We start from the raw sequence: 13,507 nt of genomic DNA on the forward strand, positions 1-13,507 counted from the left end.
TTCCGAAGAATCGGACGAGGAAATAAAGACAAGCTTCCTCGCACTCCCGGCCCGAGACGAACCAAACGAAAGCGACTACGACTCCGACTCCGACTCAAGCCACGGATCCGTATCCGGTTCAGAAGGCTCGCCCCCAATGTAAGTACTGAAAAATTATTTTCAATTATAATGAGTCTTAGTAAAAAGTTAGCTAAGTCCGAGTCCTTAGTTGAATCTCTCTAGGAGGAGTTAGTACTCCTCAAGGAGAAAGTCAACCCTGAGCCACCGACTCAGAAGCAATCGATTGAGGATTTGACTCGAGTTCAACTCGAGGAAGAAAATTCTCAATTGAAGACTCAAGTCAGTGATCTCAGAAGATCGCTTGAAAAATTTACTGCTGGATCCAAGTATCTTGACATGATGCGCGGATCTCAGAAGGTTGGATACAACCGATCGGGAATCGGGTATGCGACTAAACATAAATCATTCATTGCACTCACACGTAGAACTAGACCTAGAGTCCAGGCTTGGGTTCCCAAGTCTCAACTGGTTAAACCAATTGGACCGAACCAATTTTGGGTCCCCAAGGATCAGGTTCATTTGACCCAACCAGTCAAGGGGCACGATCCTAGGGGAACCAAATCACATTGCTTGATTGCTTGCATAACTTAGATTTAAATTTTTGCAATAGAAAATTAGGTTAGTTTAAAGACCAACTACTTGATTAACACTTGCCAACCTAGTACCAGGGTGGGGCGAGATGATAGTACGTTAGGGAGTTTAGGTTAAGTGAACAAGAAGGGTAAGGAGTACCTGACTTGATTCGCTTAGTCTAACCAAACTAACCGAAGCTAGCTCGCCACATCCTAGACTAGTTAGACCAAGGTTTATCAACTAAATTGGTTAAGTTTACAACTTCTTAAATTGGTTTTGTCAAGAAAGTGGTTGTTGCTCCAATAAGGCTTCGGCCAAAGAAGGCCTCTGTGCCTCGCCACTGCCTGGAAACCAGTTTTTGAAATATAAACTTAATCAATTAATGGTTAAACCTGAATCTAACTCAATGTTAATTAAGTATAGATACCTTTTCACAATAAACAAATCTAAAATTGGAAATCATCTCACATACACCCATAAGATCACTGCTTGATAACTTAGAATTGGGTGAGATGAACTAGGTAACAAATTGATAAAGTTAACCCAACCAACCAAGTTAATTTTACTTAATTAATCACTTTAATAAACTTAAAATGTTAATTGTTTTTCTAATATTTAATTAATTTATACATTAACACTTAAACGTTAAAATTCAAAATTTAATTAATTAATCACTTATCTTTAATCCAAATTCAAACCTTAACTTTACGTTCAAAATCTTAATTTCAAAAATTTAATTAATCTAATTAATTTTGAAAATTTAATAACTTAATTAATCAATTTTTGAAAATTTAATAACTTAATTTAACTTAATTAATCTAATCAATTTAAATAATCTAATTAATTTCAAAAATTTAATTAATCTAATTAATCTCGAAAATTTAATAACTTAATTAATATCAAATTAATTTCAAAAATTTTAAATAAAACTTTACCTTAAAACTTAATTAATCCTAAAGACTTAATTAATTTTTAACACTTATTAACTAATTTTAAAAAAAAATGTTATCTGCGTCATCAAGTCGACTAAGAACCAACTGAGTCGACCTGAACAATAAAGTCGACTCACAACCAATATGAGTCGACTTGATAAAAGGCGGTGGCAAATCCCGCCAAAACGCAGCTGGAGTCGACCTGAACATAATTGAGTCGACTCCAACCGACATTCGAGTCGACCTGACTACATTGGAGTCGACTCGAGCGAACGAATATATTACCCGCAGACCCACAGCGGCGAAAAACTCCAAAACTCCACTTTTTCCTTTGATTTTTTCATTTTTCGCGCCATTAAAAGCTCCATAGTCGTTAAAGAAGCCTCACAAACGTCAACATGCCCAAGTAATCCTTTAAACTTTTCTCCTTTTAATCTTCATTTAATTTTCCTTGATCATTTCATTAATCTTGTTATTAATACCTGTACTTTAGACGAGCTAGGAGAGTTAGAGAGGCTGCCCCCACAAGGACCCCCTCGACAGATCCTAGGTTTCCCACCGAGGAGCATAGGACTCGATTTACTGAGATTACCTATATGGTACAGTCCTGCAGATTGATAGACAGGGAGTTTTTCCGACGTTCCTGTCCACTCACTATAGAGATCATTACCCACTACCATCTCGATCGCTTAGTCTATTATACCACCGCTGTGAACTCCACCCTCTGTTCTGAATTTTATAACAAGTTAGAGTATTTAGATAACCAGACCTTCACCACCCGTGTTGGTCAGAGAGATCTGACCATCACACCAGCCATGATTTCCATATTTTTAGGTTTCTGTCCGTCCCAGTCGACCTTTCTTGTGTACCCACACACCAGCTTACCTTTTGCAGAGCCTTATGCTCACATCACACTTGATGTATTGCATACCTATTTTTTCCAGGAGGCTCGTGACCCTACCGTAGAGAACTTTTCCTTCCTTAGGCTTAGAGTACAGGACTATGTCCTGTACAGAGTGATAGTGAACTGTGTTTTTCCCCTCACCACTAGGAATGTCACAGTGATGAGACCCTATCATAGCTTTCTCCTTTATGCCCTTATCCATAGACTAGACTTAGATTTAGGTCTTTTGATTTTCCACACCATTGTCTATGCCTCTTCCATAGTGACTAGTAGACGTGTGCATATGCTCTACTGTCACATTGTGACTGGTCTACTTAGTTTCTTGGGGGTAGACACCACTGTTGGTGAGATTCTACCCCAGGGTGATTTTGACTGTATAGGTCATAGGCAGATCTCCTTAGGTGGTGTAGTCATGGATGACGAGGGGGTACTTTCTTGGAGGCAGCCTCATCCTCAGCCTCAGCCATAGGAGCAGCCACCAGCTGATGCAGCAGAGGCAGCTGATGCAGCTGATGACATAGGCATGGGGGCTGCTGATCTAGAGGAGCTTTTTGGACTTCCTCCAGCCCTCACTTCTGAGGAGAGACTCACTAGGATGGAGGCTCAGCTAGACACTCAGGGGGCGAGCATTGCTAGATTAGAGTAGGGGATGGCTGAGATACTGCAGATTCTTAGAGCCATGCAGCCACCACCTCAGCAGCCGCCACCTCAGCAGCCACCACCTTCCCAGTCACCACCGCAGTAGCCACCAGCATCTTAGTTTACTTTTTCATTATACATTTTGTATATCGAATCCTTATGATCGAAATTTTGATATGAACTTAGATCTTATGTGCTTCTTTCCATAGAACTTTATTTCCATATATGTTTCATAGATTAGTGAAAATGTTTTCAAAAATTCATTCATGCTTTTCAATCTATTATAAATAGTTTTCAAAAATGTTTTCAAAACTTTTTATAATTTTGAAAATCTATTTTCCTTTTAAACTTTGTTTTTCAAATCTAACTTAAAGACTGTTTTTAGCCTTAGCATAGATTTGAAATCCCTAGAAAGCATGATCCTATAGATTTAGGTGGACATCTCACAAAGCACCTAGTTACCTTGTTTGTGATTGCCAAACTTAGAAAGGTGTGAGATGACTAGGAATCTAGTCTATGTATACATAGATGCTTCAATCAATGCATCGAACCTTTACTTAGACTTTAAACATACATTAATCAAGTTAAATAAAGAGCAGCCTCGCTCTGATACACTTAAACTTGGCTGACTGAGTCAAACTACTACTTTCTAGTAGTTAGCTACAACTCAAGTTGGACATGTGCCCCTCAGGAAAATTTTTTATCTAAGTATTTTTTCTAAATAAGCCTGCACTCAAACCCGTAGGAATTATTTTTGATTATGTCAAAGGGGGAGAGATAATTGGGAAATTTTCAAGTTAAGCACCTTTCAAAAATTTTGAAATATTTTTGAAACCAAGCTATGTTTTAGGGGGAGAAATAATAACTTGAAACTTACAAAGGATCTTTTCAGGGGGATATTGAATTAAGGGGGAGTCTATCACTTGCACATATTTTAAACTTCATCTTTGAAATATGCAATGACTCCTTAACTTACACTTGCATAGATGCTAAACTTTATCCATATTTAATGCAATTGTGTTAAGTTATGCATATGTTTAACTTAACTTGAAACTAAGTTGCCATAATCAAAAAGGGGGAGATTGTTGGTGCAAGGTGCACCCAATGATCGAACCTTGGTTTTGATAATGCCACTAGGTTCAAGTTAAATATGTGTTGAACTGATATTGTAAAATACCGAAAATTAGGGATTTATTATAAATAAATTATAATTTAATTATGGGAGATTAAGTAGGTTATTTGAGGGGTTAACCGAAATAAATCCTTAATGGGCTAATAAAGGAATTAATAAATAAAATAAATGCGATGAGAAGATTCGTCTCGCAAAGACAAATCCAACGAAACTAGTTTGGGTCAAATCGGAGTTCGTTTGGTCAGCGAACCGAGCGAACCAAGTTTGAACCGGGTTGCTACAGTATCCGGTCCGGTTCACTCGTTATGTTAAAAACCCTAGGTTTAATTTAGCCGGTTTAGCCACTTAATTGCGTCGTTACTGTAGCTCCTCTTTAAAACACCGAGCGGAGTCCCTGTTCACCCTCTTCACGCGATCTTCTTCCCTTCCTCCGCGATCCACCGTTGCGCTGCCGCCGTCGCCGCAAGGAGAAGACGCCATAGCTAGGAGAGGACGCCGGACGCCCCTTTCTTCCCTTGCTTCTCCTCTTCTTGCCCTTTTGCTGCCGCCGCCCCCTCTGTTCTTCCTCATCGCGAGCCGCCGCAGAACCTTTGCTCGCCCTGCTCACCGACGCGCGAGTCTCTGCCGCTGTCACTGCCTCGCCGCCCTCGATTGCCAGAGAAGAAGAGAACGCCGGCGGTTGGAGTTGGATCGGTCAACGCGAGCAAGGGCAGGGACGCGATCCGAACCAGAGGAGAAGAAAAAGCTGATCGGTAAGTATAGCTTGACTTAGGGTTTGAGTTGAGGGTGGAATTAGACTGTGATGTTGATCGGTTGTGCCTCTCTACAGCTTGTTGAGGAGATTTGATCAATTTTTAGGTTTCAGCTGCAAGGAGGAAGAAGAAGAGGATTATGCTTCGGTTGATTGGATTTGGGCAGATTGGATAATTAAAGTAAGATTTATCAGTTTTGAATTAAGATTTGTTGATAAGATTGAGATTTGGCTTTAATTAGATAACAATTAGTGTTGGTTTGAGTTAGGATCGGTTGTGATCATAGCCGGTTGGTTGAATTAATGCTAGATCAGGAATTGATTGAGTTTGATGAATCAATTCCGTGGATGTTTGATCTGTTGGAAGATGAGGTTGTTGGAATGATTAGAATGAGATTAATTCTTGTTTAATTCATTTAATTAGGGTGATCTGTTTGCCACTGTTGGATTGATATTGGTGGTTCTTTTCCATCAATTAAGTTGGATGTTGAGGAAGCTACTGATGATTAGTTTATTTAATGTTGTAGAAATTGATTAGCTAATGTTGGATTGATTAGTATAATGGGTTAGGTTAGTTAGATTTAGCGAGTATTTTATTTCGTTGCTAAATTAAATGTATGGTTGAATTTAGGATTGTTGTATCTATTATTTTGCAGGACCTTGATTGGATTGGTCTTCTTTAACTCGGAGTGTAGTATTTCTAGAGGGTTCTTATTTTACCTTCGTCGTATTCAGGTGGGTACCCCTGTACTTGGTCAATACAGGATCTTCCTTTCAGTGCATGATTCACTTGTTATTATTATGTTTCATATTGACACTTCTCTCTCGGTTGCTATCCCTTTAGTTGATAGATATTGATACTTATCCTTGAAACTTGCTGTTTGATCTTGCTATGATCCATTTGATATCATGTTGGTACTTTTGTTCCCAGTAGAGTTTATCCTGTTAGTGCTCATCTGATTTATTGTTTATTACCGTTGTATGATCCTCACATGATCTATCCGTAGTTAGAAACTTTTAACTATGGTATCCTTGACCTTTGTAGACCTTTACTGATTCCTGTTGAGCATGCTGATTGATTTAGCTATTACATGTTGAGATGATCACCATGCATCCATGATAGTTGTAGTTGTTATTTGTTGGTGGATTTTACCTGCACCGTGTTGTGGTGCTATATAGGTAAGATGTTGCACTACAGTTGGGTGCACCAGGACTAGCTCTCTATGCTCTCCTGCCACACTGCCCGCTCCCCACCAGATGAGTGGTGGTTTGTTGTTGGAGCCTGTGCAGTATTCCTGTTGTGCGACCTCAGCTTCACTGTGCTCTGGGAGGGTGACTGGGGATGGTCCGCAGACAGTGACTTGCATTTGATTGCTATGCTTGCTTCTTATTGCATGCATTGTTGGTAGGTTATTATATAGTTTATTTTACTCACATGCTGATGTTTGTTGCACTTGTTTGCTATGATTGTTGCATTTGCGTGACATGTCATACATGATTACATGCATATGATCCCTATACCTATTGTTCAGTCTTATTACTTCTTGATTGCTTCAGTTGATACACTATATTCTGTTACCATCATGATTTATAATACCCGTTGATTCTTGTTATTTATGGTTGATTACTTATCTACCTTTTCTTATACATGTTTCCTTTTAGCCTGTGCACTCTTAGTATTCCTGTTGCCTTACCTGTTCATGCACTTCTATTCTGTACCCACTGGGCATCTGATGCTTACTACCCAGACCCTGAGGATTTCCTTGTTTCCTCCTCAGGTAGCAGATAGGTGAAAAGTACTTGGAGCTTGGAGAGCTGGCCGACTGATCCATCTCACACTAGAGGATATTATTTTTATGGTTTAGTTGTATGGTTTCTAGTACAGTTGTATACTTTTATGGTTTGACGTTCTGTTTTCGGGTAGTTTTGGAGTTTCAGAGTTATACTTGTTATGATGTGGTTTCTGCTTGCATTGTATTGTTTTCGCTTCGCATATTTTCTCTTGTCGTGAATGGTTTATTTCGGATTTTGACGTATGTGTATCCGTTTGTTAGTGTTGTGGCCGTGTGGCCTTCAATATTATATGTGATGCATGTGTTGTATGTTGAAGGACGTGTAGTCCTTATTCCAGCCGCCTGTGGCTGAGTATCATTGTTTGTATCAGGGAAAAATTGTCACAGTTACTGGGGAGATGCTGCCGAAATTTTTCGGACGGCCTCCCGGGGCGTGACAGATATGCCTTATCTAAGTATGAGCACAGGTTTGACTTAAGTCCTAGTACAGCTAGGCATTGGAAGTCTTGGCAGAGTCAGAGCTCCAGGTGATGTCTGGGCTGGTCAGGAGGACCGAGCCGCAGCAAAAGTCTGGACTGGTCAGGAGGACCAGGGTGCAGCAAAAGTCTGGGTCAGTCTGGAGGGCTGGACCGCAGCAAAGTCTGGGCTGGTCAGGAGGACCGAGCCACAGCACAAATCCTGGAAGCCGAGGACAGAGCCGAGCAAAAGTCCAACGAGTTTGGAGGACTCGGTTGGCATCAGGTAAATTCTCCTGAGAGGAGTGGGTGAGGACGCGTTCCTATAAGGAACAGTAGGCGTTGGTTAAACTCAGGGTTTCACTGGAAACCCGAAGTTAAGACTCAGAGTTAGTTTCACTAACTCAACACCTGTTTACTTTGCATGTTATTTGCCTGACTTGTATTGTAGGACGGAAAAACTGATCAGTAGTGAACTCCGGGCAAAAAGGCTGATTTTTGCCCTTGGAGTCAACTCGGGTGAAGCCTGAGTCGACTCAAGCTGAGTTAGCGTAATCCCGGAAGTCCGCTGGTCAGGATTCCGCCAAATCACACTGGAATCGACTCAGAGGTACTAGAGTCGACTTGAAGACTGGAGTCGACCCAAGGCGATCAGAGTCGACTCAGACGGGGAAATGGCAACCGCGGAGCAAAGAAGTCAAGATATCTGCCACGTCAGACTGGAGTCGACTCGGAACGGCGCAGACTTGGCAACAGAGGCTGATTTGGAATCTGACCGAGGACTAGAGTCGACTCAGTGAAAAGTTGAGTCGACTGAAGCAGGTTATATAAGCAGCACTCGACCAGCAGCTTGATTGAACTCACACGCTCCATCCTAAATCATTCTGCTACTAATACGACGGCTCTACGACACCCCGGCTTCATCATCTGAGTCGCCAAGCTACCAGAACGCCGAGCCTGCAACTACATCTTCATCAGAAAGCGTCGGCACTCCGGACTTTTGGTAACTATAATTAATTACATATATATTTGTTACCATTCTTGTAATCGCTCTACTTGAGACCGTAAGGCTCAAGTATTTTAGTGGATTGCCCAAAGTAAACGGTCAAGGACTGTGGGCCTTGGAGTAGCAGCTTCGCGCTGTGAACCAAGTAAAAACTGAGCCTTTGTCTTCTTGTGTTTGCATCTTTTATTTTCGCTGTATAATCATTTTCGAAATAGTTGAAAAAGCATACGCGCTATTCACCCCCCCTCTAGCGCATTCTCGATCCTACATTTACTATAAATTTCTAATAATATGGATAATGTACAAGGAATTCTTACTTAGCAACTGCTTGAAGATCATGCCTTTGTCTGTCCCATCTCACAGCCTGGATCGAATAAACCGACATACGACAACAAACTAAAAGAAACAACGAAAAATCCAACGACAAATCCCGAAAAGACCGAACTTGCTCTGATACCATAAAATTGTCACGCCCCGAGAGGCGGTTGCTGAAAAATTTCGACAACCTCTCTTTCCTGTGACAATTCAATTTCCTAAATGCATTTTAACAGAAAGAGGCCACACGGCCATCTACAATCCAACACACATATACAAGGGCCCACACGGCCATAATTACATAATCACTACCATAATAAATCTAACGATAAACTCCAAAGCACCACACATCGAAAAGCAATTCAGAACTATACAACTGAATAAAATCCGATTCAACTATACAAAATACTCGAAAATCCAAGAAAAACATACGAAAGAAGACCGGCTCCGCCTTACTGTGAGATGGGGGCAGTCCGGCAGAACTCCAAGCTTCAAGCAATCCTTATCAACTACCTGAGGAGACAGAAAAACCCCAGGGTCTGGGTAGTGAGTATAAAAATACTCAGTGGGTACTAGAAAGAAAGTGTACAACATAATAAGGTATCAAACGAATATAGACATGGATGTCAAAAAGGTATACAGTTTCAATAAGATTTCAAAGTCAACATTCTATATACAACTACATGTATGTCATGTCATACAAAATGCAATAATTATATAACCACAAGTACATATCATATATCAACAAGTGCATAATCATATATCAACATGTGCATAATCATATATCAACATGTGCATCAACTTTAAATGCAGTAAACAAAATCAAATGCAAACATGGTCACTGTCTGCACTCGCCACCCCCAGTCACCCAACCCGTGCAGTGATCTGGGGCGCCAAACAGGACAACTGCACCCTCCAACAACAGACCACTACATGTGAGTGGGGAGGGGCAATCTTCAGGAGAGCTATCTAGCTGGTCCTGGTAGCACCCAACCCGTGTAGTGCTATAATGCTCTCACCCAACCCGTGCAATGAGAGTTAACAACATACTACAATGAATAGTTCAACAAATAACTACTACAATATCCAGGTATATGCAACGTCAATCATGATAAGTCAACATAACACATAATAATCAAAAAGACTGTATTGATGATAAGTAGATTATTTCAAGGTCAAAGGCAAGTGTCAACCACGAATCAAGCAACAAATGCAAAGAATATAGCAATAGGATAATTATGCACTACAAAGAGAAGACCTGTGTTGACCAAGCACGGGAGTACCCACCTGATTGACAAATCGTCGAAATAAGAATCTCTCCGCACCAATCAAGATCCTGAAATTTACAAATACAACACTACTAAGTATAATATTATATTAATTTCTATCAAGGAAAAGTCTTAGTTCATTCTAAGATTAATCTAACTCAATTAAACTCCCATTAACCTAAATTAACCCTTACTCCAAATCACTCATCATTGATTAATCTATATCAAATTCATCCCTTTAATTACATTAATCACCTATTAATTAATGAATCAAATTAGCTAATAATTAAATCTGTAATAAACTAGTTATAAATAATCCAATCAATTAATAACTTCTGTAATAAACTAGTTATAAGGAATCCAATCAATTAATAACTTAGTGACGGTACTTACTTTTACAAATATGTCATACTTAACTAATCCTTAGTATGGTGGTCCAGGAAGACAATTACACCTTAGTGAGTGTAGACAGAGTTCTCCTTTAGAGAGCAAGGGGAAACTCAAAAATTCCACTCGATCATGCTATTGATATAACATTGCGTTTACTGCTTCGCATGCTAACTAAAACTAAAAAAAATAAATATTAAATGCTACTGATTATGGGCCAGCCACTAACCTTAAACCAATTAGGACTCAAATCCAAAAAAAAAACCAATCCCGATCAACCCCAATCCCCAAATAAAAACCTAGCTCTAAAGATTCCAACCCAATCTCCATTTCATCGAAACAAAGCCGAACAAATCTATGAATCCCAACAATAATTCCAAACCCACCACAATTAAAAAGCTAATTAAATTGTTTACTTACCGATGGAGAAGGAAGCGGCCAAACCGTGAAGGAGAAAATTATTCGGGCAGCTTGAGGAAGAAGGAGAACGGCAACGAAGGTTGCTGCGGTGGCTGGCGGCGGCAATGCTGGTTCGCGGCGGCAGGGCAGTGACGATTGGAGCAGGAGGCGCTGGCTCTGGCAGCAGGCGACGGGCGGTGCTGGTTCAGGGCGGTGTCGGGTAGAGGAGGGGCAGAGCGGCGGCGGTTGAGGATGGCGTCAGTCGGAGGGAGGGAGAAGGGTGGCTAGGGTTTCGGCCTCTCCCTTCTCTCATACTCATTGCTGGCGCGAAGAAATCGGCGAAGGAATCGGCAACGGCGACGGCGTCCACGCGATCTTCACGCCAGGGAGAAGAAGTCGCGGCTTTGATTCGGCTCGGGTTGCGTGGGTCAGGCCGGGAGGAAAAGAAAGAAGCTCGGTTCACTTGAACCGGGTCTGGGCTTATTACTGTAGCAAACTAAGTTAATTTTGTTCGCTTGGTTCACTAACCAAACGAACTCCGATTTAATCCAAATCAATTTTGTTTGATTTGTCTTTGCGAGACGAATCTTTTCTAATATATTTTGTTTTGCCAAAACTCTGTTTCATTATGATCCAAATCAAATTGATTTAATTTGGTTCAATATTAATCTAATAATAATAATAATAATAAATTAATTAATTAATTAAAAAAAATTCTCGTATCTTACAAGCTCAACCTTAGTTAACCAACCAAATCCATTTGGGTTCAACCCTAATTTGATTCAAATTTAGGTTATCCATAACCTAATTGATCTTATTATTTAACAATTAATCAAATCTTAACCTAACTCTTAACCTAAACCAAAGTTAGTTTAACTCTATCCAAGTAATCTAACTCATGTCAGATTAAGCTAACCCACATTAGGTTACCAGATATTAACATAACCGAAAACTAATCATAGTTGATTAGATTCAAGTTTAGGTTATCAATGATAACCTTCTGATCAAAATATCTTCATTAACAACTAACCTGAGTTAATCATCATCTAATTCCATTAAATCATGTTAGTCGAACACGAGTCAAACTCATTTCAATTGATCTTCAACCAAATATAAACCAACTGATCAAGTTAACTTGATACGAGTTAGTTTAAACTCAAGCTAAGGATCAACTACAGTTTCACTGGTCCAACCTAAACTAACCAAATCATATCTTTGGTGAAACAGTAATTCAAGGTTCCAATTAATTCAAATTTAAGTTACCTTTACCATCAATTGAAACCTAATTCAAGTTAAATCATAATTAAGCTTAATCTAATCCCTTAGATTAGATTTAAGCTCAACCAACTCAACCAGATCTTGGCTGAGCCGAAATCCCCGTGATCCCAACCTAAACTAAAACAGAAATAACCAAACCATTCATCTCTGATTTATTAATTAAATGATTAAGAATCAATCCTTTAAAACAAGGATTAACTAGAGCAATGATCTAAGCAAGGGGCTTACCTCAATCAGATCTGATCGTGACCTAGATCTCCTCTTCCCTTACTGCCGTAACCCCCTCAATTCCGATCAGATCAGCTCTTGATCAATATCCGTATCAACCACTATGAATTAATAAAACAGTAACCTTCTTATCAGATTACTACCTACTAAAATCGAAAACTAATCAAGATAATCTTAAACAGATCCAAGATTTTACCTCAAATCAATATTGATCAAGCCCTAGTTTTAGAAACCGGCTTGATTCCCAGCCCAACTCTGATCACCTCTTCTTCTTCCTGCTTTCAACCGAAACCCAATTGAACAGTAACTCATTAACAGAGCCAATACCTGATCAATCCAATTCAAACAACCAAGAAGGAATCTCACCTCTTATCTGATTCGATCGTGCCCTAATTTAGCCTTGATCAAGTTCCGATTCCTCCTCTTCTTCTTCTTCTTCACTCGTAGCTGAAACAAGGACAACCCATCGGATTTCCCAAATCAAACTCTGAAATCCTAAAGAATGATAGAATTGAGATCAAGAAACCTTAAGAATCAAGATCTTACATCCTAAGAAGCCCTAGATCCGCTCGATCAAACCCCAACGAATCGGCGATCAAAACCCATCGTTCACCCCGTCTGTGTGAGGCATCGCCGGACCGAAGAGCTGCTGTCATCGGTTGCAAATGGAGAAGAGAAGGGAATTGAGTGCAGGGAGGAGGGTGGAGCCGATAGATTCTTCTCCACGCGGTGGCATCGATCCTTTCTTCTCCGGCGACGGGAGATGGCGAGGCAGGTGCGGCGGCCTCTTCTCCACGTGGTGGCAGCGGCAACGAGCTTCAGGCGTCACCGTTGGCGACGACTGGGTGGAGAAACCGTCGGTCGTCGGCGGCTGGCTCGCGAGGAAGAGAAGGGAAGGAGGATGGTCTCGAGCCAATCGGGAGAAGAAACGAGGAGGGAAGGCGCTATTTCACGTTTTAACGAGGAATCACAGTAACTTGAACCGGGTTTGAGCTAAACCGGTTTAAAGCCTAGGTTTTTACCGTAACCATTGAACCAGTTACTGTAACGAACCTGGTTCAATCATGGTTCGCTTAGTTCACTGACCAAACGACCTTCGATTTGACCCAAATCAGTTTTGTTCAATTTGTCTTCGCAAGACGAATCTTTTAATCCCTTTTATTTTGTCAAAACCTCTTCCATTATGAACCAAACCAAGTTAGTTCAATTTGGTTCAAAACCGGTTCATTTGGTTCACCAACCAAATGACCTCTGATTTGAACGAAACCACTTTCGTTCATTTTGTCTTTTTAGGACGGATTTATTCCCTTCCATTAATAAAATTTCTAATCATACCCAATTAGGATTAAATTATTTACAATTTAACCCTTAAAAGTTTTGGTATTTT

The 13,507-nt window shown here is 40.3% G+C and overlaps 1 long non-coding RNA gene across 1 annotated transcript; it reads left to right on the top strand.

The window, feature by feature from the left end:
* The first annotated feature begins 4,662 nt into the window (after positions 1-4,662).
* On the top strand, positions 4,663-6,943 carry LOC141835437 (uncharacterized). Its single transcript, XR_012602388.1, has 4 exons — positions 4,663-4,992; positions 5,070-5,172; positions 5,648-5,726; positions 6,770-6,943. It is a non-coding gene; the product is annotated as an uncharacterized LOC141835437 (long non-coding RNA).
* Positions 6,944-13,507: the final 6,564 nt, after the last annotated feature.

This window comes from Curcuma longa, chromosome 9 (assembly GCF_044706935.1).
Source record: "Curcuma longa cultivar G26 ecotype Majalengka, Jawa Barat chromosome 9, ITB_CL_G26_1.1, whole genome shotgun sequence".
Classification (NCBI taxonomy): domain Eukaryota; kingdom Viridiplantae; phylum Streptophyta; class Magnoliopsida; order Zingiberales; family Zingiberaceae; genus Curcuma; species Curcuma longa.